This window comes from Mobula hypostoma, chromosome 1 (assembly GCF_963921235.1).
Source record: "Mobula hypostoma chromosome 1, sMobHyp1.1, whole genome shotgun sequence".
In the NCBI taxonomy this organism is placed as follows: Eukaryota; Metazoa; Chordata; class Chondrichthyes; order Myliobatiformes; family Myliobatidae; genus Mobula; species Mobula hypostoma.
In genome coordinates, this window is record NC_086097.1 from 205,244,809 (window position 1) to 205,271,462 (window position 26,654).

A 26,654-nucleotide genomic window follows, 5' to 3' on the forward strand; every position below is an offset into this window, starting at 1 on the left:
CATGAAGCCCACTGTGGTGGTTTCGTGTGGGGGAGGGGTATAGTCATGAGAGCATGGTGGGGGACTATGAGGAGGGGTAGGAGGGGAGAGTGGAATATGTGTTTGTTGGGGGCCGTCAACAGACGGCTCATCTGGGGAATGGGCAGGGGCCACAATGTCAAATATGTTAAAGAACAGGTTAAGCTCATTGGCCCTGTCCACACTGTCTTCAGCTACTCTGTTGCTAGTTTGCCGAAACCTAGTGATGGTCCTCATCCCCCTCCAGACCTCTCTCATGTTGTTCTGCTGGAGCTTCCACTCAAGTTTCCTCCTGTATCTGTCTTTAGCCTCCCTGATCCTGGCTTTAAGGTCCCTCTGTATTGCCATCAGCTCCTCCCTATTTCCATCTCTAAACACCCTCTTTTTAGCGTTCAGGATGTCCTTAATGTCCTTTGTCACCCATGGCTTGTTATTTGAATAACAAAGGACAGTTCTTGTCGGAACATTGCCATCCACACAGAAGTTAATGTAATCGGTGATGCATTCTGTGAGCCCATCAATATCCTCTTCATGTGGCTCACAGAGTGCCTGCCAGTCTTTCACCTCAAAACAACCCTGGAGCACCTCATAAGCCTCCTCCGACTATTTCCTTACTGTCCTCGAGGTTGCAGGTGCTAGTGAGGTGACCAGAACTGAGCACTGTTCTCCAAGTGAGGTCTGACCAGGGTCTTATAAAGCTGTAACATTACCTCGTGGCTCTTAAACTCAATCCCACAGTTGATGAAGGTCAATGAACTGTATGCCTTCTAAACCACATAGCCAACCTGCGCAGCGGCTTTGAGTGTCCTATGGACTCGGACCCCAAGATCCCTCTGATCCTCCACACTGCCAAGAGTCTTATCATTAATGCTATATTCTGCCATCGTATTTGACCTACCAAAATGAACCATCTCACACTTATCTGGGTTGAACTCCATCTGCCACTTCTCAGTCCAATTTTGCATCCTATCAATATCCCACTGTAACCTCTGACAGCCCTCCACACTGTCGACAACACCCTCAACCTTTGTATCATCAGCAAATTTACTAACCCATCCCTGCACTTCCTCATCCAGATCATTTATAAAAATCATGAAGAGTAGGGGTCCCAGAACAGATCCCTGAGGCACACCACTGCTCACTGACCTCCATGCAGAATATGACCCATCTAAAACCACCTTGCCTTCTGTGGGAAGCCAATTCTGGATCCAAAGCAATGTCCCCTTGGATCCCATGCCTCCTTACTTTCTCAATAAGCCTTGCATGGGGTACCTTATCAAATGCCTTGCTGAAATCCATATACACTACATCTACTGCTCTATCATCATCGGTGTGTTTAGTCACATCCTCAAAATATTCAATCAGGCTTGTAAGGCATGACCTGCCTTTGACAAAGCCATGTTGACTATTCCTAATCATATTATTCCTCTCCAGATGTTCATAAATCCTGCTCCATCAATTTACCAACCACTGATAAAAGACTCACTGGTCTATAACATCCCAGGCTATCTCTACTCCCTTTCTTGAATAAGGGTACAATCTCTGCAACCCTCCAATCCTCTAGAACCTCTCCTGTCCCCATTGATGATGGAAATATAATTTTCAGAGGCTCAGTAATCTCCTCCCTTGCCTCCCACAGTAGCCTGGGGTATATCTTGTTCGGTCCCGGTGATTTATCCAACGTGATGCTTTCCAAAAGCTCTTTCCTAATGTTTATATGCTCAAGCTTTTCAATCCACTGTAAGTCATCCCTACAATCACCAAGATCCTTTTCTGTAGTGAATACTGAAGCAAAGTATTCATTAAGTACCTCTGCTGTCTCCTTCGGTTCCATACACACTTTTCCACTGTCACACTTGATTAGTAGCATTCTCTCATGTCTTATCCTCTTGCTCTTCACATACTTGTAGAATGCCTTGAGGTTTTCCTTAATCCTGCTCACCAAGGCCTTCTCATGGCCCCTTCTGGCTCTCCTAATTTCATTCTTAAGCTCCTTCCTGCTAGCCTTATAATTTTCTAGATCTCTATCTTCACCTAGCTTTTTGAACCTTTCGTAAGCTTTTCTTTTCTTCTTGACTAGATTTTCAACAGCCTTTGTACACCACAGCTCCTGTACCCTACCATCCTTTCCCTGTCTCTTAGTACATACCTATGCAGAACGCCACGCAAATATCCCCTGAACATTTGTCACATTTCTGTTGTACATTTCCCTGAGAACATCTGTTCCCAATTTATGCTTCCAAGTTCCTGCCTGATAGAATCACATTTCCCCTTACTCCAATTAAACACTTTCCTAACTTGTCTGTTCCTATCCCTCTCCAATGATTATGATCACGATCTCCAAAGTGCTCTCCCACTGAGACACCTGACACCTGACCAGGTTCAGTTCCCAATATCAGATCAAGTACAGCCTCTCCTCTTGTAAGCTTATATACAAATTGTGTCAGAAACCTTCCTGAACACACCTAACAAACTCCACCCCATCTAAACCTTTCGCTCTAGGGAGATGCCAATCGATATTTGGGAAATTAAAATCTCCCACCACAGCAGCCCTGTTATTATTACACCTTTCCGGAATCTGTTTCCCCATCTTCTCCTCGATGTCCCTGTTACTATTTGGAACTCTATATAAAAAAAAACACCCAGTAGAGTTATTGACCCCTTTCCATTCCTAACTTCCACCCACAGAGACTCAGTAGACAATCCTTCCATGAATTCCTCCTTTTCTGCAGCCATGACACTATCTCTGATCAACAGTGCCACACCCCCACCTTTTTTGCCGCCTTCCCTGTCCTTTCTGAAACATCTAAAGTCTGGCACTCTAAGTAACCGTTCCTGCCCTTGAGCCATCCAAGTCTCTATATGGCCACAATATCATAGCTCCAAGTATTGATCCAGGCTCTAAGCTCATCCGCTTTGTTCATGATGCTTCTTTCATTAAAATGGACACATCTCAAACCATCGGTCTGAGTGCTTCCCTTCTCTATCACCTACCTATTCTCCCTCTCTCAGTTTCTACAAGCTTTCTCTATTTGTGAGACAATCGCCCCTTCCTCCGTCTTTTCAGTTCGGTTCCCACCCCCCAGAAATTCTAGTTTAATCTCTCCACAATAGTCTTAGCAAACCTCCCCCCCAGGATATTGGTCCCCCTTGCATTCAAGTGCAACCCATTCTTTTTTTTTTAAACAGGTCATGCCTGCCCAGAAGAGATCCCAGTGATCTAGAAATCTGAATCCCTGCCCCCTACTCCAATCCCTCTGCCACGCATTTATCCTTCACTTTACTTTGACTTCACTCTGCTTTATTAAGTGCCATTTATTTCAAGTCTAAGACTATTACCATTGTTTTGGATACTTTCTGAACTTTCTTCCTTCCATAATATTAAATTTGTCCAAGAGTATTTCTTGTGGTTTGCAGTGCCAATTCCATGCCAAAGAGAAATCTATGACTTTGATGAATTATTCTGCTGAAATAAGAATCCTGTTCTATAATTTAGCACATTTCTGTTTTTTTTATACTACAGATCGAGTTTATGTCCTAGATTTAAGATGCTCTAAAAATATGACATAGTATCCCAAAGGACCTTTTCTTTGTGTCATCTTTTATTACCATGTAGCGGTATAACTGTTAACAAATCATCCTGAGGCTTAGATGGTATCATGGTACAGCTAGTAGAGCTACTGCCTCGATACCAGAGACTTGGGTTTGACTCTGAGCTCGGTTGTTGTCTGTATAGAGTTTGCATATTCTCTTATGATAACATGTTTTCCTCTGACTACTTTGTTTCACCCACATCCCAAAGAGACATGGGTCTATCGGTTACTTGGCCTCTACAAATTGTGCCAAGGGTGTATGCAAGTCGTAGAACTTGGAGGGAGTTGATCAGAATATGGGGAGAATAAAAAATGAGATTAACGTTGGATTAGTTTAACTGAGTTGTTGGAGGCCTCCACTGACCTAATCGCCCACAGTACTGGTCTTCATGCCCATCTCTCTCAGCCTCTATCACTCTTTAAAGCAATTTACAAATTTTCACCCTCAGCTGACAGTATACAATAATGTTTTAGATATGACCTCCTCCTTGTGAACTATTTAATATGCTATAGCAAGATGCATTACTGTAAAATCAATATTTTCTCAATTCTTTCCATATGCATTTGAAAATGTTTCTTGCTTATTGCTCTAATTTTAATGGCTAAACCTTCCAATCAAATCATTTTTTACACTTCCTCTTCCCATTACCTTGCAGAGGTGACTGTGAATTTTTATAGGTTGGATAATTTATCCATTAAAGTAGAAATGAAAGTATTTTCAGATAAATGTGGGCAAGCAATTATAGGTTACTATTGCGAGACATTATTTCAGGCCCTGCTGCTTGAGATATGTTGGCTAGGGATTTAACTGCAGAGAAAAATGTGTCTTAATACACTGCCTCTCAGGGAGCCTGCAACTTCCTTTGAAAAGGGCCTCAGCTACTTTGAACATCTGCACACACAGTCAAAGATTTTTAATGAAGTGGAATAAGAACTATATCTTACATGTGAAAATAATTGAGATTGCAGAAGTATACTGGGGGGAAGGAATGGTATGTTAAGATGATCCATGTTGAAGACTTGGATCTTGGGTGGGGATAGCAAGGTGGGAAAAGAGTTAGCAGAGGTGAGGATACATATGGGGCTGGAAGATTTGCAGTATTGAAGGGTGCTGTAGAATTGATTAGGGAAGTACAGAGGGATTTAGGTGTTCTAGTGCACAAATCACAAAAAGACACCAAGCAGGTCCAACAAGTGATTTAGAAGAAATGTTTGCCTTTATTGTGAAGAGGTTTCATTACAGCTGCACAGGGTGTTAGTGAGTCCACCGCTGGAGAACTGAGCACAGTCTTGGTCCCCTTACTCAAGCACGGGGATATTGGCATTGGAGGCAGTGCAAATGAGATTCACCAGGCTAATCCATGGGATGAGAGGATTGTGGAGTGAAGAGATAGTAGACAGTTTTGATCTGTGTTCCTTTCAGTTTATAAGAATGAATCTTATTCAAATATGCAAGATGTGAAGGGAACTTGACAGACATTTTCACTAGTGGGAGAGTCATGAACAAAGGGAAATGGCTGCAAAATAAGGAGATATTTAAAACTGAGGTGTGGAAAAATTTCTTCATTCAGAGGGTAGTGAATCTTTGGAATTCACTGCTTCACTGGTAGAGGCAGATCATCAGAAATATTTAAGGTGGATATGGATAAATATTTAAAAGATAGAGGAATTGAAGGTAATGGGGAACTGATACAGAAGAGGAATGAAGCCAGCATAGATCAGTCATGATCCACTTTAAGAAGGGAGGAATGCAAAAGAGAAGAAGTTATAGACCAGTTAGCCTAACCTCAGTGGTTGGGAAAGAGTTGTAATCTATTAAGGATGAAGTTTTAGGGTACTTGGAGACTAATGGTAAAATAAGTCAAAGTCAGCATGATTTCTGCAAGGGAAATCTTGCTTGACAAATCTGTTAGGGTTGTTCAAGGAAGACAAAGGTAGGGTAAGCAGGGTAGACAAAGGAGAGGCAATGGATGTAATTTACTTGGATTTTCAGAAGGCATTTGATAAGGTGCCACGCATGAGGCTGCTTAACAAGATAAAATCCTATGGTGTTACAGGAAAGCTATTGACATGGATAGAGGAATGGCTGACAGGCAGGAGACAGTGAGTGGGAATAAAAGGGGCTTTTTCAAGTTGACTGCCAGTGACTCGTGGTGTTCCTCAGGGTCAGTATTGGGATCACTACTTTTCACATTGTTTTTCAGTGATTTGGATAATGGAATTGATGGCTTTGCGGCAAAGTTTGTGGATGATACAAAGCTAGGTGGAGGGGTAGGTAGTGCTGAGGAAGCAATGTGATTGCAGCAGGACTTAGACAAGTTTGAAGAATGAGCAAAAAAGCTAGATGAAATACAGTATTGGGAAATGTATAATAATGTATTTTGGTAAAAGGAGCAATAGTGTGGATTATTATCTAAATAGGGAAAAGGTACAAACATCAAAGGTGCAGAGGGACTTAAGAATTCTTGTGCAAAGCTCCCACAAGGTTAATTTACTAACTGAGTCAGTGGTAAAGAAGGCAAATGCAATGTTGGCACTTACTTCAAGGGGAATAAAATATAAAAGCAAGGAGATAATGCTGAGACTTTGTAGGACTTTAGTGAGGTCACACTTGGAGTATTGTCAACAGTTTTGGGCTCCGTAACTCAGAAAGAATGTGGTGTCATTGGAGAGAGTCCAGAGCAGTTTCATGAGGATGATTCCAGGAATGAAGGGGTTAACATATGAGGACCATTTAGCATCTTTGGGCCTGAACTCACTGGAATTTAGAAGAATGCGGAGTATCTCATTGAAACCTAGCAAATGTTGAAAGGACAAGATAGGGTTGATGTGGAGAAGATATTTCCTCTGATGGGAATATCCAGAACTAGAGGGCACAGCCTCAAAATTGATGGGGCAACCTTTGAGAACAGAGGTAAGGAGGAATGTTTTTAGCCAGAGAGTAGTGAACATATGGAATGCTCTGCTACAAACTATGGTGAAATTCAAGTCTGTAGGTATATTTAAAGCAGAAGTTGATAGTTTCCTGATCAGTCAGGGCATCAAAGGATATGGTGAGAGGGCTGGTGTATGGGGTTGAATGGGATTCAGGATCAGCCATGATGAAATAGTGGAGCAGACTTTGGGCTGAATGGCCTAATTCTGCTCCTATGTCTTAGGGTCTTATGGTCTTATGATTACATTAAATAAGAAGCAGGCTTAAGGGGCCTGTTGACCTATTTCAGCTCCTATTTTCTTGTCTTCCTGCAGAAATGCTGGGAAATATTTTGTGGGCTGGAGAGACTGGATGTTGGGGAGATGATGTTCTACGTGCACTAAAATCAAATGGCACAAATAAACTCATGCACTTAGTACCAGTTGCTGTTATACTTGGGTGAAACCAAGATATTGATTGAGAGGTTGGAGATTCTTTGGTCTGATAGTACCCAATTCATTGTAGGGAATCCAAGGCATCAATCTCTTCCTGGTTGGTTTCTTCTGTGATGTTTCAATAACTGGTACCCTAGAAACTTCTGAATCTGGATCTTAGACTTTGTGCCACATTTTTTTTGCTTAAAGCATGAAGTACTTAAATGAAGTTGAAATATTATATATATATATAAATAAACTTGTAATGATTTCTGCCATTCCTTTACTTGAGAATCCAGATTAATTTTCTTCTCCATATAATTAAGGGCCATTGAATTTTATTTTTGCAATTTTCTTCAGTTTTCCGCAACCATTGAAAAGCCCATAAAAATGACAAATATCGCATTCTCAAGGGAACATAAATGACTAAAGTTATTAAACAGGCGATAGGTCCAGGATACCCTGTTCTGTGGTGAAGGGAGTTTGGAGAGATTCAAATAGAAGTGTTTTGCTTGGGCTGAAAAATTGGCCCTGTGACACTGACCCGACTCCCCACAGGAGGCACAGAGCAGAGCTGAAGAAAACAATGATTAAATGATGCAAACACAAGGAATTCTGCAGATGCTGGAAATTCAAGCAACACACATCAAAGTTGCTGGTGTACACAGCAGGCCAGGCAGCATCTCTAGGAAGAGGTACAGTCAACGTTTCAGGCCGAGACCTTTCATCAGGACTAACTGAAGGAAGAGCTAGTGAGAGATTTGAAAGTGGGAGGGGGAGGGGGATCCAAAATGATAGGAGAAGGCAGGAGGGGGAGGGATGGAGCCAAGAGGTGGACAGGTGATCGGCAAAAGGGATATAAGAGGATCATGGGACAGGAGGCCCAGGGAGAAGGAAAAGGGGGAGGGGGGGAAAACCCAGAGGATGGGCAAGGGGTATAGTCAGGGGTATATTCACACATTCTTTCTCTCTCTCTCCTTTATCTCCCTCTGTCCCTCTGACTATACCCCTTGCCCATCCTCTGGGTTCCCCCCCCACCCTTTTCCTTCTCCCTGGGCCTCCTGTCCCATGATCCTCTCATATCCCTTTTGCCGATCACCTGTCCAGCTCTTGGCTCCATCCCTCCCCCTCCTATCTTCTCCTATCATTTTGGATCTCCCTCTCCCCCTCCCACTTTCAAATCTCTCACTAGCTCTTCCTTCAGTTAGTCCTGATGAAGGGTCTCAGCCCGAAACATCCACTGTACCTCTTCCTAATGATTAAATGAAACTTGTTAAGTGATGTGTTACGATTTTCACATCCTGCATATCACAGTATAATTTGCAAGTCTGAGGTTTTGTCATTGAATAAGAGCATATTAGTAGTATAAAGAAGCCAGGAAAGAAATAAGGGGAATTAGGAAAGCCAGGAGAAGCCATGAAAAGTCTTTGGCAAGTCAGATTACGGCGAATCCCAATGGATTCTATACATCCATCAAGAGCAAGAGGATAACTAGGGAGAGGGTAGGACCACTCGAGGAGAAAGGGGGGAGCATTTGCTTGGATGTGGAGAATGTGAGTGAGGTACTTAATGAGTACTTTAAGACTATAAGACCAAAAGAAATAGGAGCAGAATTAGGACATTCAGCCCATCGGGTCTGCTCCACCTGTCCATCATGGCTGATCTGGAATCCCCACTCAACCCCATACACCTGCCTCTCGCCATATCCTTTAATGCCCTGACCGATCATGAAACTATCAACTTCCACCTTAAATATACCTATGGACTTGGCCTCCACAGCAGTCTGTGGCAGAGCATTCCACAGATACACTAGTCTCTGGCTAGAAAAAAATTCCTCTTTACCTCTGTTCTAAAAGGTCACCCCTCAAATTTGAGGCCGTGCCCTCTATTTCTGGATACACCCCAGCCCCCACCATAGGAAACATCCTTTCCATATTAAGATTTAAGGTGGATTATTAAGGTGCGAAGTCTCCAGGGCCTGATGGGATTTACCCCAGGTTTTTGAAGGAGGCAAGACATGAGATTGCTGGGGCCTTGACCAATATCTTTGTGTCCTCTCTAGCCACAGGTGGGGTCCCAGAGGACTGGTGAGTGGCTAATGTTTTGCCTCTATTTAAGAAGGGAACAAGGGAAATCTTGGCAATTGTAGACCAGTGAGTTTCAGGTCGGTTCTTTATCAGTTGTAAGGAATTTGCTAGAGAAAGTTCTTAGGTATTAGAAGAATGAGCATTTGGAAACCCATGGCCTAATTAGGGAGAACCAGCATGGTGTTGTGCATGGCAGGTCATACCTTAACGACTTGATTGAGTTTTTTGACACCTTCTTGTTTTTTTTTACTGTTTTTAATGGAGGTCGGGATTGAGGACGTGATTTTAAGTTTTTTAACTCTGCTTGATTCCAAGTTAGCCCATTGCTTTGCTTTGCTTTTAGTTAGTTGCACGGTGGTTTTTTTTGGGTTTTTTTTCCTTTTCTCTATTGATATATATATAAAATTAGTATACTATTATGTTACCTTAGTATGTTATGTTTAAATTACATTGTTTGTATCATTTTTTTTGTATTAATATCTCCTGTAATTTTATTATATTCTAACAGTGTATTAGTGCCTATATGGCTTACCTTTTTGTATACTTATTCAATAAAAAGATTTAAAAAGAAAAAGAGTTTTTTGACAAGGTGGCAAGAGAAATTGATGAGGGTAGGGCAATGGATGTTGTCTACATGGATTTTTGAAAGACATTTGATAAATTCCCTCATGAGATATTAATCCAGAAGAATAAAATGCATGGGGCCTGCGTTGAATTGGCTGTTTGGATTCAGAACTGGCGTGTGCATGGAAGACAAGTAGTGGTTAAAAGGATTTATTTGAGCTGGAGGTTTGTAATTAGTAAAGTTCAGAAGGAATCTATGCAGGGACCTCTCCTGTTTGTGATGTATATAGACCACAAGACCATAAGATATAGGAGCAGAAGTAGGCCATTCGGCCCATCAAGTCTGCTCTGCCATTCCATCATGGGCTGACCCAATTCTTCCAGTCATCCCCACTCCCCTGCTTTCACCCCATACCCTTTGATGTTCTGGCTAATCAGGAACCTATCTATCTCGGCCTTAAATACACCCAATGACTTGCTTCCACAGCTGCTCGTGGCAACAAATTCCAGAGATTTACCACCCTCTGACTAAAGTAATTTCTCTGTATTTCAGTTCTAAAAGGACGTCCTTCAATCCTGAAGTCGTGCCCTCTTGTCCTAGAATCCCGTACCATGGGAAATAACTTTGCCATATCTAATCTGTTCAGGCCTTTTAGCATTCTGAATATTTCTATGAGATCCCCCCTCATTCTCCTGAACTCCAGGGATTATAGTCCAAGAGCTGTCAGACGTTCCCCATATAGTAGCCCTTTCACTCCTGTAATCATTCTTGTAAATCTTCTCTGAACCCTCTCCAATGTCAGTATATCTTTTCTAAAATAAGGAGCCCAATCTGCACACAATGCTCCAAGTGTGGTCTCACGAGTGCCTTATACAGCCTCAACATCACATCCCTGCTCTTATATTCTATACCTCTAGAAATGAATGGCAACATTGCATTCACTTTCTTCAACACTGACTCAACCTGGAGGTTAACCTTTAGGGTATCCTGCACAAGGACTCCCAAGTCCCTTTGCATCTCTGCATTTTGAATTTTCTCCCCATCTAAATAGTAGTCTGCCCATTTACTTCTTCCACCAAAACACATGACCATACACTTCCAACATTGTATTTCATTTGCCACTTCTTTGCCCATTCCCTTAAACTATCTAATTCTCTCTGCAGGCGCTCTGTTTCCTCAATGCTACCCACTCCTCCACCTATCTTTGTATCATCGGCAAATTTACCCACAAATCCATTAATCTCATAGTCCAACTCATTGACATACGTTGTAAAAAGCAACGGTCCCAACAACTGGAATTTCACTGGTAACTGGCAGCTAGACAGTTTCTTCCCACTCTCTGTTTTCTGCCGACCAGCCAATGCTCCACCCATGCTAGTAACTTCCCTGTAATTCTATGGGCTCTTATCTTGCTAAGCAGCCTCATGTGCAGCACCTTGCCAAAGGCCTTCAGAAAATCCAAGTACACCACATCTACTGCATCTCCTTTGTCTACCCTGCTTGTAATTTCCTCAAAGAATTGCAGTATATAAATGACCTGGATGAAAATGTAGATGGCTGTGTTATTATATTTGCAAAAGATATCGAGATTGGTGGATTTGTGGATACTTTAGAAGACTGGCAAAGAATATAGCATAATATAGAACAGGTGCAGATATGGGCTGAGATATGGCAGATGGAGTTTAACCCAGATAAATGTGAAGTGTTGCGGCTCGGTAGGGCAAATGCAAGGAGACAGTACACTGTTAAGTACAAGTCCTTAAGTGTTGCTGAGCAGAGAGATCTTGGGATCGAAGTTCATAGCTCCTTGAAAGCGGCTACACAGGTTGTTAGGTGGTTAAGAAGGCCTATGCAATGCTTGCTTTTTTAAAATCAAGGCACTGAGTTCTAAAGTCAGGAGATTTTGTTGCAACTTTATAAAACTCGGGTTAGGCCACATCTGGAGTACTGAGTACAGTGCTGGTTGCCCCACTATAGGAAGGATGTTGAGGCCTTGGAGAGGGTAAAGAAGAGGTTCACCAGGATGCTGCCTGGTTTATAGGGTTTATACTTTCACAAGACGCTGGATAAACTTGGGTTGCTTTCTCTGGAGTACCGGAGGCTGAGGGGAGACCTGACAGAGATTTACAAGATTATGAGATACATAGATTGGGCAGCGAATTTCTAGTTCCCAGGGTTGAAATGTCTAATATTATAGGTCATGCATTGAAGATGAGAGGAGGTAGAACTACTAGTGAGATCTATACAAATGGCATACTAACTTGAGTTGAAAATGCATACTGTTCCTTTCTTGTCACTTAGTCTAAACCACACTCAACAGAACTGTGGGGGCCAGAAAGTCTAAAGAAGAAGTATACATCATCTGCCCTTACATGCTTCATCCTTCACAGGGGTAGCTGGTCCAGAGACATACAATCCATTGTGTCCTTTGACAGTGAACTGACAACCTCGCCTTCAATCAAGAAGTAAATTCCTTGGTATGTCATCCAACCTAACCATTATTCAGGGAAGGAAATATAATAGTAATTTCAAGTTTGGGGCCATATGTCCACAGGGGAAATAAACAATGATCAATAACGAAGAAACTTGTACTATGGTACCATAACTTCATGTGATAATGCTTTACCTTCTGATAATCATTGTTCAATGCAAGTGGAGAGAAATCAAGCAGAAAGGTTGTCTTCCACATCCATCAAAAAACAATAATCTCTCCCCAAAATAATATGCTGTTTTTTTTTTCTCTCACCCACATCCATCCACAGTGAACTAGCTCACTAAAAACAAGAAAAAAAACAAGAAAAAAAAAACAAGATTTAACTGCATGGACTACAGATACCTGTGAGTTCATCTTTTCCCTTAAATCTAGTAGATTCTGGTTGATGATATCCTGACCAAGCTTAATGATCACTCATCTGAAGTGGCAACATTGAAGATCAACCCTAACAATCTAAACAGGTGCAATGGTTATGCAGACTTCTTTGGTTCGGGGTTATGGTGATGAGCTATACCTTATATGGCTGATAGTATCACTGCAGAGCTTTTAAGTAGTCTGGAATTGATTTAGCCACAGTGAAAAGAGGCACTATTTTAGACAGAGCAACAAATAGGAGCATCATTTATTGATTATTCATTATGAGTAGGCCATCTGGTCTATCAAGCCTGCTGATCTGGCCATGGACTCATCTCCACCTACCTGCCTTTTCCCCATAGCCCTTAATTCCCCTACTATGCAAAATTTCCCGTACTATGATGAACACTCAACAATTCAGCAGGGTATGTATCTTCTGTGATAAAGGGCATCTCTTAGTTCATGAACACAAGAGATTCTGCAGATGCTGAAAATCTTGTGCAAACTCACAAATGCTGAAGGAGCTCAGCAAATTAGGCAGCGTCTATGGAGGGAAATAACCAGTCAACGCTTCCTCACTTTTGACTGTTTATTCCCTTTCATAGATTCTACCAGATTTGCTAAGTTCCTCTAGCATCCTGTATCTTTTATTTTATGCTATGTTTCACTCTCATCCGTATTACATTTTCATCCCTTATAGCATTATAGCCCCTACTGAATACCCAGAAAAAATGCCTATGATAAATATATTGATCAGAGCCTTGTGACAAAAACGATGAAGCAAAACATTTCCCTAAAGTAACAAAGAGACAACACAAATACTTGACTTGAAGATGAGCTTCAGCACGAAACGTTGACTGTTTATTCTTTTCCATAGACACTGTCTGACCTGCTGAGTTCCTCTAGCATTGTGTGTGTGTTGCTTTGGAATTCCAGCATCTGCAGACTTTCTCATGTCTACAACATATTTGTTTTTTTTATAGTTGCTGGATAGACTAAAGGACCAAGACTTTTTATTGCACAGCAAGTTCTTATTGTGTTACCTGTTTGGTTTGAGGCTAGAAACAATCCATTATGAAATGTAGATATCTTATTCATGCCATCACCACAAAGCCTCATTGTGATTTATTTGCATGATGTACATGGTGACAGTGATGTTAATAGGCTTGAAAACCAAATTTGATATCATTGTTATGTGTCTGAAAAGTGTGCACATGCTGAAGAAACTGAGAGGGGTTCAGATGGAAACATAGGAAGAAGGCAACCTCACTGAGGTTACATTAAAGGAGCAGTCCTCATCAGAACTATTGCTGGGGAACCCGCCATTGAAGATAATCATGGAATGTACAGGGCGTATTGGGATGTTCAAGGTAAGACCTTCTTCATATTTCGAAATGATTATGTGTGACCAAGAATCAGGACCAGTATTAATATTATTTCTGGTGTCGTGATGTCCATTCTTGCGTGGAAGACTCACGGAACCTACTCCTTATTCTGATATACTGTTTTGATCTTTTTGTTTCTTCAAGTCTCATTGAGAATCATTGTATTAAGAGCTCCCACTGTGTAGAAGATTGTATTTGTAACTATATGTTCAAAACATGATTTTTAATGTCAGTTAGTCCCCATTCTTATATGAAAAAGCATTTTCGTTTCAATTTCCTTGCAAGATGCAGTTGCTCACAAATGTAAAACTTTGCCTTTATATTGCCTCTATAATTTAAACTAACTCAGAATTTGATGTGACCTGACTACCACATTCTGGTTTCCTATCGGGATTTAATCCCATTAGATTTAGTGGGCTAATATAGTTTACTATGACGTCAAATTACAGAATCGATTTCCAAATGTAATTAAATCCAGGGTTAATATAGCAACCGTAAAAGAAAACAAAATTGGTTTCCAAATGTTGTAATTTTTAAATTATATGAAATAAATGCATTTATTGCTCACTTACTGCAAGGCTGAAGAGATTGGCTCCCACATCAGGAGATAAAAATATTGTAGGCTAATTATTCTAATACTGTGCAGGATAGATTAGAGAGACACCTGGCTCATCATTCGATATAAAGAATTAATGCATAAAAAAGGAGTACAGTAATATTAAAAACAACAATATTATACCAATTTATAAAAGATTTTCTTTACTACTTCCAAAGCTTATATTCCTCCCACACATTTCATTGGTAAACTAACAGCAGCAATATACATGACAAAGTAGCAGGGCATTTATGCTATCACCTTTTGAATTAGCAAAGGTCCCATCTGAATTTCAGCTTTTTAGGTGTACTGGTGGCGGTGGCATCCGTTAGTCTCGCGAGACCATGGATCTACGCCTGGAAGGTCTGGCTTCAGTCTGTGTTAGAACAGCATCTGTTGTGGCTGTAGAGGCCCACATGGGAGTAACCATCTCGGCTGCATCAACTGCACTCGAAGGCGCTATCCTCCGGTGTTATCTTGGTGCTGCTTTTAAGTGTACTTGTTCATTATTAATACTCTGCAAATGAAGTAGTCTTCATTACCCTTGCACTTTGTGTCTCTAATCTCTCTATTTTGATCTGCCCTTGCAAGGAATCACAAAGTGGGCAGATGAAAAGTTTCAAGATATGCTCAAAGTCTTCCTGAAAAAAATGCAACGTCCTTGCTGACTCCCCGATCCACCACCTCTCAAGGAAAACAAGTAGTATCGCAATGGTATTGAGAATCTAGAATCAGTACTCTGGGAGCATACTGAAGCTCTTCATAAATGGCAGAAGCATACCATCTTATTAACTACACCCAGTCAGACACCTAGTATCCATTCTGTGGTAGAGTCTAAGGTTCCCATTCGGAATCAGAATCTGATTTACTATCACTGACATAAGTCCCGAAAGTTTTTGGTTTGTGGCTTCAGTAGAGTACAAAGATATACATGAAAAAAGGTTACAATAAGTTACAAAAACAAATAAATAGTACAAGATACAAACAATGAAGTAATATTTAGGGTTCATGGAACATTCAGAAATCTGATGGTGAAGGAGAAGCTGTTCTTAAAATGTTGAGTATGGGTCTTCAGTCTCCTGTATCTCCTCCCCAATAGTAGCAATGGGAAGAAGGCAAGTCTTGGATGGAGAGGGTCCTTTGTGATGGGTGCTGCCTTCCTTGAGGCACCTCAATGGTGGGTAATGTTGCACCTGCGAAAGACCTGGCATAGTATTCAACCTCTGCAGCCTGTTATGTTCTTGTGCATTGGGACCTACTTACCGGTCTGTGATGCAATCAATGTATGATGCAATCCATCATACATCTGTAGAGATCTTCAAGAGTTTCTGGTGGTGTACCAAATCTTGTCAAACTCCTAGTGAAGTAGAGTCACTGATGTGTCTTCTTCTTGATTGCATTGATGTATTGGGCCCAAGGTAGATTCTTTGAGATATTGATGCCCAGGGAAATGAACTGCTCACGCTTTCTACTGCTGACCCCTCAAAAAAAGTCTGGTTAATGTTTCCCTGCCTTCCCCTTCCTGAAGTCCACAATCGATACCTTGGTCTCGCTAATATTGTGTGCTAAGTTTCGGTTGCAACACGACTTAACCAGCCAATTTACCTCAGTCCTATAGACCTCACTGTCACTATGACTTTGCCTCAAAACTAGAGTGGAAACAAGCCATCCTCAAAATGTAAACAATATCTTTAAAAAAAGAAAAACTTCTAGTTCCTGCTCAGATGAGTAATATTTGAGTTTGTCAAAGAATGAAATTAAATGTCTACATCATTTCTATTTGAAAAGAATGAATGGGTAGAAGTGTAAGCACTCTGTATGGCCTTATCTACACAGTTAGCTGCAAATAATTTTTTTTTGACGTGAAGTTGTTGTGATGCTGGTGTTTAAGAATATAGTTCATTGATTATATCTCAAAAGATATTTGTCATATCTGATCACTATCAGTTCTTTTTATTCTTAATTTAACAGAATGGGATCATGGCTCAGAAGAAATAGTATTTCTAAAGAAATGGAATCAGGTTTGATGGAGCTAAGAAACAAGGGGTGAAAAACTGGTGAGAGTTGTTTATAGGTCCCTAAGCTGCAATAGAATGCAGTATATATGTTTTTCTAACAGGACTAATGAATTAATTAAAGGTGATGTTAACTTATATATTGCACATCAAATTTGTAATGGAGGATGAACTCATGGAGGTTCTCAATTGTTGAGAAAGTAACAAGAAAACTGATTAGTTCACCATCGTTTTGGGAGATTTTAACCAGGCCAGTCTGAAAAAAAAAATCACTAAGCAATTACCATCAACAGATCATTTGCTATACCAGAGGAAACAACACACTGGACCATTGTTACACCACCATCAAGAGTGCCTACCATGCTATTCCACACCCTCATTTCGGGAAGTCTGATCAGCTGGCTGTATTTCTATCCTTGCGTATAAGCAGAGACTGAAGACTGTAGCACCAGTAGTGAGGACCAAGAAGGTATGGACAAGGGAAGCACAGGGGCACCTACCAGACTGCTTTGAATCCGTGGACTGGACTGTATTCAGGGATATATCTTTGAAACTGGATGAGTATGCTGCAGTTGTTACCGACTTCATTAAAAGCTGTGTGGATAAGTGTATGCCTACAAAGACCTAATGTACATTTCCAAAACAAAAGTCATGGATGAACCAGGAGATACGTCATCTGCTGGAGGCTAGGTCTGTGGCATTCAAGTCTAGAGACCCAGGCCTGTACCAGAAAACCAGGTATGATTTGTGGAGGGCTATTTCAAGGGTGAAGAGACAATTTCGAACAAGGTTGAAGGTGACATCGAATGCACAACAACTCTGGCAGGGTTTGCAAGATATTACTTCCTACAAAGCGAAACCCAATAGCATGAATGGCAGCGATGGTTCACTACCAGATGAACTCAACACCTCCTATGCACACTTTGAAAGGGAGAACACAACTACAGTTGTGAAGATCCCTGCTGCACCTGATGACCCTGTGATCTCGTCTCAGAGGCCGATGTTGGGCTGTCTTTAAAGAGAGTGAACCCTCACAAGGCAAAAGGTCCCGATGGAGTAGCTGGTAAGGCTCTGAAAACCTGTACCAACCAACTAGGGGGGAGTATTCAAGGACATATTCAACCTCTCACTGCTACGTTTGAAAGTTCCCACTTGCTTCAAAAAGGTAACAGTTATACCAGTGCCTAAGAAGAATAATGTGGGCTGCCTTAATGACTTTCTCCCGGTAGCACCCACATCGACGGAGATGAAATGCTTTGAGAGGTTGGTCATGACTAGACTGAACTCCTGCCTCAGCAAGGACCTGGACCCATTACAATTTGTCTATCGCCACAATAGGTCAATGACAGACACAATTTCAATGGTTCTCCCCACTGCTTTAGACCACCTGGACAACACAAACACTTATGTCAGGATGCTGTTCATCGATTATAGTTCAGCATTTAATGTCATCATTCCCACAGTCCTGATTGAGAAGTTGCAGAACCTGGGTCTCTGTATCTCCCTCTGCAATTGGATCCTTGACTTCCTTACCGGAAGACCACAGTCTGTGTGGATTGGTGATAACATAACCTCCTCGCTGACGATCAACACTGGTGCACCTCAGGGGTGTGTGCTTAGCCCACTGCTCTACTCTCTATATACACATGACTGCGTGGCTAGGCATAGCTCAAATACCATCTATAAAATTCACTGATGATATAACTATTGTTGGTAGAATCTTAGGTGGTGAGGAGAGGGTGTACAGGAGTGAGATATGCCAACTAGTGGAGTGGTGCCACAGCAACAACCTGGTACTCAACGTCAGTAAGATGAAAGAGCTCATTGTGGACTTCAGGACGGGTAAGACAAAGGAACACATGTCAATCTTCAAAGAGGGATCAGAAGTGGAGAGAGCGAGCAGTTTCAAGTTCCTGAGTGTCAAGATATCTGAGAACCTAACCTGGTCCCCACATATCGATGTAGTTATAAAGAAGGCAAGACAGCAGCTATGCTTCATTATGGGTTTGAAGAGACTTGGCATGTCAACAAATACACTCAAAAACTTCTATAGATGTATGTACCATGGAGAGCATTCTGACAGGCTGCGTCACTGTCTGGTATGGAGTGTGGGCTACTGCACAGGACTGAAAGAAGCTGCATCCTGAGTACTTGCCTACAAAGTACCCAGGACATCTTCAGGGAGCGGTGTCTCAGAAAGGCAGCATCCATTATTAAGGACCTCCAGCACCCAGAGCATGCCCTTTTCTCACTGTTACCATCAGGTAGGAGATACAGAAGCCTGAAGGCACACACTCAGCGATTCAGGTTGCACTTGAATCCGACGGGGACTAATAATCTTCTGGGCAGGTTTACTAGAGCTGTTGGGAATTGTTTAAACTAATATGGTAGGAGGTAGGAAGCAATATTATAGAGCTGAGGATGAGCCAGCAAGTTTACAAGTAGATGATGGATGTTACATGAATGCAAGGAGGACAAGCCAATGAATGGGTACAAATGCAGACAGGGCAAAAGAGTTAAATTGAAGCACAAGGCAAAATTTAAAAGTGTGGAGAATACAGGACTGAAGGTGCTGTATTTAAATACATGTAGCATTTGGAATAAGGTGGACGAACCCGTGGCACAATTACAGTCTGGTTGGTATGGTATTGTAGGAATCATTGAGTCATGGCTGAAAGAAGGCCAGAGTTGGGAGCTTAACATCAAAGGACATACTTTGTATCAAAAGGACAGGCAGGAAGGCATGGGTGGTGGTGTGATTCTGTTTGTAAGAGATGAAGTTAAATCCTTAGAAGAAGGCGACATATGGTCAGAACATGTTGAATCTTTGTGGATGGAGTTAAGAAACTGCGATGGTAAAAAAAAATACGTTATAGGGATCATACATAGATCTCCAAATAGTAGTGAAGATGTGCGGTTGAGATTGCAAAGGGAATTGGAAAAGGCATGTAATAAGGGTAATTCCACATTTGTAATGGGGAACTTCAATATGCAAGGGGATTGGGAAAATTATGTTGGTGTCAGATCACAAAAGAGGGAATTTGTTGAATGCCTAAGATGGCTTTTTAAGAGCAGCTTGTGCTTGGGGAAAGGCCATCTTAGATTGGGTGTTGTGTAATAACCCAGATCTTACTAGGGAGCTTAATGTAAAGGCACCCTGAGGAGTCAGTGATCATAAAATGTTTGAGTTCAACTGCAATTGGAGAAGGAGAAGCAAAAGACACATGTAGCAGTTTCGTGATAGAATAAAGGGAATTACAGAGCATGAGAGAGGAGCTTGCCCAGGTGGATGGGAGGAGGATCTTGGCAGGGATGATGGCAGAGCAGAGATGGCTGAAGTTTCTGGGAATAGTTCACAAGGCACCGGATAGATATGTGCCACAGAAGAAGTTGTTCCCAAATGGCGGGTGTAGGCAATCCTGGCTGACAAGGGAAGTTAGGGACTGCGATAAAGCCAAGAAAAGGGCATATAAGGTAGCAAATGTGTATGGGAATTTTGATGATTGGGATGCTTTTAAAATCTATCAAAAGACAACTAAAAAAGCTATAAGGGAAAAGATGAAACATGAGGGCAAACTGGCCAATAATATAAAGCAGGACACTAAAATCTTTTTCAATGAATATAAAGAGTAAAAGGGAGGTGAAAATTGACACTGGACCGCTGTAAAATGATGCTGGTAAGTTAGTAATGGGGGACAAAGGAATGGTGAATGATCTTAATAACTACTTTGCAGTAAGCTTCACTGTGGAAGACACTAGCAGTGTGCCAGAGGTCTGTGAGTGTCAAGGAGCAGGAGTGAGTGCCATTGCTAATACAAAGGAAAAAATGCTTGGTAAACTCAAAGGTCTTAAGGTGGATAAGTCACCTGGACCAGGAGATTATACAATACACCAGATACGATTAAATAGTTTACAGTTTATAGATATTACTGGAACTATATAATTAATAGAGAATAAAATATAAAAGGAAAATAAAAGGCGCCACACTTATCAAAGTTCAATCTCTTCGTGCACAAAAAAAGTTGGAGCTCAGGACCCTTCTTCTTCACCCTGCAACCTCTCGGACCACCTCGACCGGCCGCCTGGGACCAACAACGGTGGTCGGCCAGACGCTCCACATGAATCCGTCTCCGTCTCCCCTCCTCGCCGAACGTGCTCCTCCGGGTCCGACCCCATTAGCGGACATCACAGCACCTGCTCCATCCTCTGTCTCTCTCTCCTGCCTTCTGTCTCAAAACCCCGCGCATACAAATCTTCCAGATACACCAAAGTCATAACAACTATCCCAATTGGTTCATTCGTCATCATATCAATAGATAATACAAAACAAACTGCTAGCGGGAAGGACTTTCTCAGCGTATAACAAAACAAAGAAGCATTCCTAAGCATAGCATAACAAAGCAGCCATTTTTTTTAGCCTCCGCAGTAACATAAAAGACGAAACCCCCTTACACAAGCATGTGGTAAATAGGAGTGACAGACAAGCCTTGATAGAGAAGTAGATACTATAAAGAAAATGGTCTAAGACGACTGACGTCTTATTATTCGGGAGGTTGAGTCTACGATAATACAGTTTCTGGACTGTATTTCTCCCATCTGAATCATCACTCATGATTCTGATAGAAGGGTTAAGTATAATATATTCAAATTTGCTGATGATCAAAAGCTTCATGACACTATGTGTTGTGTGGAGGAGATAGAGAAGTTGCAATGAATATAGACATGTTGTGAAAGGGAAAATGGAATATAATGTAGAATGATGTAAAGTCATCATTTTGATAGAAATTGAAAATTGTTGGTGCTCAGCGGGACCTATGTATATTTTTACATGAATCACCACTACAATATTCAGGCATATCGAGGCAGTAGAAAGCTTTGTGGAAGAGAATTTAAGTACAAGAGTTAATATATATGTCACTTCAATAGTATTGAGTTGTAGTGAGAGTGCATCTAGTAAATTGTACCCAGGTTCTAGTCTCTATCTCAAATAATGCATTTGCAATAAATGGAGTATATTGAAGTTCCAACAATTTCATAGGAGAATATGCACTATAGAGATTAAGATTCTACATGCAGGCCAATGGGACTACAGGAAAAGTTTCGGCACAGACTAGAAGGGCCAAATGGCCTGTTTTCTGTGCTGTAGTGTTCTATGGTTCTATGGTACATATTCAGAGTCCAAAGTACAAAATATATAGTTGTTTATAGTATATATACTGTATACAGCCTTGAGATTCATCTCCTTACAGGCAGCCACAAAACAAAGGAACCCAAAAGAACCCATTAAAAAAGTGGACTGTCATATACATAATATGCAGGGAAAATAAACAAATCGTGCAAACAATAAAAGTAAACAAATAACATTCGGCATTCACAGCCACAAAGCCAGTCACAGCCAATCCTGGAGCCGGTCAGTTGCAGGCCACAGCCTCAGTTCAGCACAGAACCAAGCAAAACTCACCAAGCAGCAAGCTGAACACCAGCCTGTCCTTTGCCTCCGGCCCTGACACCTTAACCTGCTCAATCTGGTCCACCGCTTAAATCAAGCAAACAGTGGGTCATTGCTTGCTCTCAGACCCAGGTCCTGGTGCTTCGATACACTCTTAGGATGCACACCTACTGTCTCAATCTGGCCTGTAATCGACCAGTCCAACCTGGCCCTGTCTGATCCTGGTACAACTCTCAGATCCCATGTTGTCAACTCAGTAACTCAATCCACCAACCATCACTCACTTCCAGAAATCTGTAAGCCAAGAGCTAAGGTAGTTAGTAGTAAGTTAGACAGTAAAATACAATAACCTCCATCTGAATATTGCAACTAATAAAGGTTTCCAGAAGGTTACTTACATCTAATTGGATGCAGGCTTTCTTTCCGGCACAGTAAATGGTAGGGCATTGAAGAATGCAGCAGAACAAAGGGATCTAGAAATAATGGTGCATAGTTCCCTGAAGGTGGAATCTCATGTGGATAGGGTGGTGAAGAAAGCTTTTGGTATGCTGGCCTTTATTAATCAGAGCATTGAGTATAGGAGTTGGGATGTAATGTTGAAATTGTACAAGGCATTGGTAAGGACAAATTTGGAGTATTGTGTACAGTTCTGGTCACCGAATTATAGGAAAGATGTCAACAAAATAGAGAGAGTACAGAGAAGATTTACTAGAATGTTACCTGGGTTTCATCACCTAAGTTACAGAGAAAGGTTGAACAAGTTGGGTCTTTATTCTTTGAAGCATAGAAGGTTGAGGGGGGACTTGATAGAGGTATTTTAAATTATGAGGAGGATAGATAGAGTTGACGTGGAAAGACTTTTTCCATTGAGAGTAGGGGAGATTCAAACAAGAGGACATGAGTTGAGAGTTAAAGGGAAAAAGTTTAGGGTTAACGTGAGGGGAAACTCCTTTACTCAGAGAGTGGTAGCAGTGTGGAACGAGCTTCCAGCAGAAGTGGTTGGGGCAGGTTCAATGTTGTCATTTAAAGTTAAATTGGATAGCTATATGGACAGGAAAGGAATGGAGGGTTATGGGCTTGGTGCAGGTCAGTGGGACTAGGTGAGAGTAAGAGTTCGGCACGGACTAGAAGGGCTGAGATGGCCTGTTTCTGTGCTGTAATTGTTGTATGATTATATAGAGAGCAGACTGAAGCATCAAATCTTATTGAGTCATTGACTTATACAACACAGAACTAGGCCCAATTTATCAATGCTGACATTGGTTTTGGAATTCATGTCTTAAATAAATTAAGTTAAATCTTAATTAAGTAGCAATTTAAGCCAGAGATTGGAGTGCCAATCAAGTGGATTGCTTTATGAAAACAGAAAATTTGGAATGCTTGGCAGATTAGGCAAGATTGTGCAAAGAGCAATACAGTCAATTATTTAATCCTTGAACTAAAACATTAACCCTCTTCCTCACTCCACAAATGCTGCCCACTGTGCTGAGTTATCCAGCATTTTCTGTTTATATTTTAGCCCACCAGCTATTGTGTTTTGCTTTTAGATTCCTAGCAGATTGCTTTATTTCACAGCATCAGGACTTAGGCATTGTTGAAGCAGTACCCATCTTAGGTGGACATCACAAGTGCTAACACAAAACAAAATCCATAATTTAGTCAGTCCATGAGTCATCAACATAAACCTTTTGGGAGAAGAGGTGGTGGTGGAAATGGATGTTACTTATCATTGTCTAAATCTGTTACAAATTTAATTAACCTCAGAAGCTGAATACCTTCATAGCAAGTAGTTCTTCCCATTTACAAACATTACAGGTGTTCATTAAATGATCCACTCGAGCAAATTTGCAGTCAAGGACACCAATTGGTATTTAGGTAAGAACAATTATAACTATAAGGACTACTCAGTGAGTTCAGAAGGGTACTTAAATACTTCCTCTTGATTCATTGAAATACTGAGCGTCAGCATCTATAAACAGTCATTGTTTCTCTCAGTCAAGGAATATACTTGGTACCCTGTTTGGAAATTGTTGCCAGATCTCATAACTCCAATGCATTTAGCATTTCAATCGACATGATTAAAGATGTAAGCACATATTTTGACTGCCATCACCATATACAACTTCTCTGCCAAAGATACAATGTTGTAGTTGTGCATACAACAATAATTTTGAAGTATGTTAATACACCTCTGCCCTTTAGGTTCTTCTTTAGTATATAAAGACATGAACCATTTTATGTCGTGTATCTTACTGTGCCACACCCTGTCATGTGAGATTATCCTTACATTTGCAAAGTTTTCTCAACTCTGATAGTGGTTCTGCCTGTGGGAATAGACTCATTGCACTGTCTCTGTGTATTAGTGTTGTATTTCTGATACAAACTCTGCCTATACAGTAAGTCACTATTTTAAATCTTTGAACCAACTTTAGGAAACACTGATATTATTAACATTAAATCATGATTCAGAAGGGCAACCAAGCAATTGAAAGTTAATACAAGCAACATTAATTTTTGCTGAGACAGATTCTGTAAAGTAGTATCTCTATTTGTCATGACATTGCACAGGTCATTTCCTCTCCATAGATACCATGAAGGTTATCTGAGGAATGCACAGGCATAAAAACAAGAGGGCACAAAATATTTTCCAAAATATCCAAAATACTTTCTTTCCCTTTACCTGCACAGATTTTGCTTGACCTGTTGAGTTTTTCCAGTGGTTTGCTTTTTTGCTTCACTAGCCACTAGCGACTCTCATATAGGCCAGGAACTGGTGCTGGTGCTGCCATCTGGCTGCCGGATGACTGACACTCAGATTCCCTTGATGAGCTGGTTCCACACTGCAAGGTACCAACTGGTGTGTCTGAAGTCTGGCTAAGTTGGCTTGGAAGCTCTGGCAATGAAGCGTGTGGGAATCAGAAGCCATGGGAGATAACTTGGCAACATGAGACAGGACAAGAATCTCAACCCCTACATGACCAACTGATCCGTAAAGGATCCTGACAGACAACAATATGCTCATTTGATGTTGATTAATTTCATGACTTGCAATAACTTTAAGAAACCTGATAAAGCTAAGGGAAAAGAAGATTTCTATCCTGCAGTGCACAGAGCTGCTGATCCTGAGATCCAGCCTCCTGATGGTTTAAGGTTAGTGCACTGGGACTAGGTCTCAGCAGAGGCAGAAACATCCTCTGTCAATTGCTGTGTTTCATAACTATTGCCATTACTAGCACAGAAAGGTGAATCACTTCCAACATGGAACTGAAGTTCTATTGTCTATACACCAGCTCCTATGAAAATATTGATACTCTGAATTCCTCCACACTCTGGACCATCGTATGGAGCCAAATACTGTACCAATCATTGTAAGTGAACCAAGAGCATGCTCCTAATGGTCCAGAGAGTGAAACTAGAACCAGATGAGGAAAAGATGATGGGCAGATATAACTGGAGCAGGGTTTTTAGGGATTGGAGGGTATATAAACGATAGGCCAAGGAATAGAAGCCCAAGTGGGTAGGCGATGTGTGAATGAAGTAAGACAGGGAGGGTAACAAATCCAGGTACTGGGGTAGAATTAAGTGGAAATAGAAAAAGATGAACAAAGGGAAAGACAGCCTAGATCAACGATTCCCAATGGGAGTGGTTATGTGTTCTAAGGGGGCATTAGGGGAAATAGTATTCGTCGGGGAATGTTCAAGTTTCTTGGAGGGGGAGCAGTAAGCGGCCTACTAAGTTGATGCACAAGACCTGACCAACCGTTAGTAGAGCGGGCACTTACAAAAAAAAGGATGAGGGACTGGAACACAGGAAGAACCACAGCTCTGCAGGTGGAGAGCACTCATCATCACAACATGTCTGAAACTCAGCAATCTCATTCCACCTTACCAACCAAACAGACATTATTGGGGATGCAACCAGAGTGCCAGAAAGATCCCCTTGACTTGCAGCATGGAACGAGTTCATGCGATTTAAAGGTTGGTAAGTCAAGTAAACACTCACAGCTTTCTCTACAGATCTACAGAAAACAGGTTACATAACAATGCGGTGCTGGCCGGAAATCAGTGAACTTGCTGACCCTGAGGATTCCTCTTGAGGTGTTCAAAGTGACCTCTGCTTCATATGTGCAGTCAAGAACAATCATTAAGAATGAGACCTTACATGATTGGTCAATCGCACTAACTGGAATAGTGTAAAGGTAGCTTGCCAAACACCAGCGCTATACCAACTACAATTCAGATTCTAATCTGAATTTTTGACAGCATAATTTTCACTGATGTGATCATCTTTGCCTCGCCGTTCCTTGGCGTACTGCTACCATCATTCCATCCGTGTAAACTCGCTGTCAACATCAACATCCGACAAGCATTCCCAGTTTGTGTTAATTTTTTATTTTAATTTAGCCCCATTAATGATGGATAAATACGTACAGCACGATCTTTATTAGTTTGAAGGTGGTGAATTCTAATCCTGCTAAGAAATAGAAACTAGAGAAAGTGCGTAAATTCAATGTTGTATACTTGGAGTACGGTTTTATCTTGTTCCCGTCAGATCAGCAATGCCCCATGTAATACTGTATTGTCTAATAAAGCCATGAAACCATCAATATTGCAGGAGCACTTACGTAAAAGACACCCTGAAAAGGCTACTTATGGTATTACTCAGATTCAGAAGATGAAAGAAGCATTTGAGAACCGTTGTGCACTCAAGCCAAGAAAGATAAAATGACCTTGATAGTGGTCTCATTGCT